This window comes from Arachis ipaensis, chromosome B9 (genome assembly GCF_059453495.1).
Source record: "Arachis ipaensis isolate K30076 ecotype BB chromosome B9, ASM5945349v1, whole genome shotgun sequence".
NCBI lineage: Eukaryota > Viridiplantae > Streptophyta > Magnoliopsida > Fabales > Fabaceae > Arachis > Arachis ipaensis.
Genome location: NC_142444.1, coordinates 19,721,357 through 19,723,558, shown reverse-complemented (window position 1 = coordinate 19,723,558; position 2,202 = coordinate 19,721,357). Strand labels below are relative to the sequence as shown.

General features: G+C 36.3%; 1 non-coding gene across 1 annotated transcript; it reads right to left on the bottom strand.

Annotated features, from left to right (window-relative positions):
• Nucleotides 1-1,234: 1,234 nt before the first annotated feature.
• On the bottom strand, nucleotides 1,235-1,342 carry LOC148543942 (small nucleolar RNA R71). Its single transcript, XR_015901289.1, has one exon. It is a non-coding gene; the product is annotated as a small nucleolar RNA R71 (small nucleolar RNA).
• Between the last annotated feature and the right edge of the window lie 860 nt (nucleotides 1,343-2,202).

Here is a 2,202-nt window from a genome sequence, read left to right as displayed (position 1 = left end):
AAAATAACATCATCAATTAATGTTTTGATTCAAAAATTTCAAGTTTGTTACTTACTTATTAAGAAAGATTCAAACTTTAAGTTCTAGAATCATATCTTGTGATTTCTTGTGAATCAAGTCATTAATTGTGATTTTAAAAATCAAATCTTTTTCAAAACTAATTTCAATCATATCTTTTCAAAAATATCTTTCTATCTTATCTTTTTCAAAATCATATATTTTTCAAAAATTTGATTTTAAAATATCTTTTCTAACTTCTTATCTTCTCATCTTTTCAAAAGTGATTTTCAAAATTTGTTTCAACTAACTAACTAACTTTTTGTTTGTTTCTTATCTTTTTCAAAACCACCTAACTAACTCTCTCTCTCTCTCTCTAATTTTCGAAAATATCTTCCCCCTTTTTCAAAATTTCTTTTTAATTAACTAATTATTTTAATTTTTTATTTTAATTTTCGAAAATCACTAACCCTTTTTCAAAAATAATTTTCGAAAATCCTTCTCCCTCATATCCTTCTAATTATTTATTCATCTACTAACACTTCTCTTCATCTCACATCACTGCTCCTATCCTTACCCTTGTGTTTGGATTCTTCATTCTTCTTCATCCCTATTCCTTTTCTTCTTCTACTAACAATAATGAACCTCTTTACTGTGACATAGAGGATTCCTCTTCTTTTCTTGTTCTCTTCTCTTTCTTATGAGCAGGAACAAGGAAAAAGGCATTCTTGTTGAAGCTGATCCAGAACCTGAAAGGACTCTGAAGAGAAAACTAAGAAAAGCTAAATTACAACAATCCAGAGACAACCTTATTGAAAATTTTGAACAAGTAAAGGAGATGGCAGCCGAACCCAACAACAATAATGCAAGGAGAATGCTTGGTGACTTTACTGCACCTAATTCCAATTTACATCGAAGAAGCATCTCCATTCCTGCCATTGGAGCAAACAACTTTGAGCTAAAACCTCAATTAGTTTCTCTGATGCAGCAGAACTACAAGTTTCATGGACTTCCATCTGAAGATCCTTTTCAGTTCTTAACTGAATTCTTACAGATATGTGATACTGTTAAGACTAATGGAGTAGATCCTGAAGTCTACAGGCTCATGCTTTTCCCTTTTGCTGTAAGAGACAGAGCTAGAGTGTGGTTGGACTCTCAACCCAGAGATAGCCTGAACTCTTGGGACAAGCTGGTCACGGCTTTCTTAGCCAAGTTCTTTCCTCCTCAAAAGCTGAGCAAGCTTAGAGTGGATGTTCAAACCTTCAGACAGAAAGAAGGTGAATCCCTCTATGAAGCTTGGGAAAGATACAAGCAACTGACCAAAAAGTGTCCTTCTGACATGCTTTCAGAATGGACCATCCTGGATATATTCTATGATGGTCTATCTGAATTGGCTAAGATGTCATTGGATACTTCTGCAGGGGGATCCATTCACCTAAAGAAAACGCCTGCAGAAGCTCAAGAACTCATTGACATGGTTGCTAATAACCAGTTCATGTACACTTCTGAGAGGAACCCTGTGAGTAATGGGACGACTATGAAAAAGGGAGTTCTTGAAATTGATACTCTGAATGCCATATTGGCTTAGAACAAAATATTGACTCAGCAAGTCAATATGATTTCTCAGAGTCTGAATGGAATGCAAGCTGCATCCAACAGTACTCAAGAGGCATCTTCTGAAGAAGAAGCTTATGATCCTGAAAACCCTGCGATAGCAGAGGTAAATTATATGGGTGAACCTTATGGAAACACCTATAACCTATCATGGAGAAATCATCCAAATTTCTCATGGAAGGATCAACAAAAGCCTCAACAAGGCTTTAATAATGGTGGAAGAAATAGGTTTAACAATAGTAAATCTTTTCCATCATCCACTCAGCAACAGACAGAGAACTCTGGACAAAATACCTCTAATTTAGCAAACTTAGTCTCTGATCTGTCCAAGGCCACTGTAAGTTTCATGAGTGAAACAAGGTCTTCCATTAGAAATTTGGAAGCACTAGTGGTCCAGCTGAGTAAAAGGATCACTGGAATCCCTCCTAGTACTCTCTCAAGCAATACAGAAGAAAATCCAAAAGGAGAGTGCAAGGCCATTGAATTAATCACCATGGCCGAACCTGTGAAGGAAGGAGAGGACGTGAATCCCAAGGAGGAAGATCTCCTGGGACGTCCAGTGATCAATAAGGAGCTTCCCTTTGAGGAACC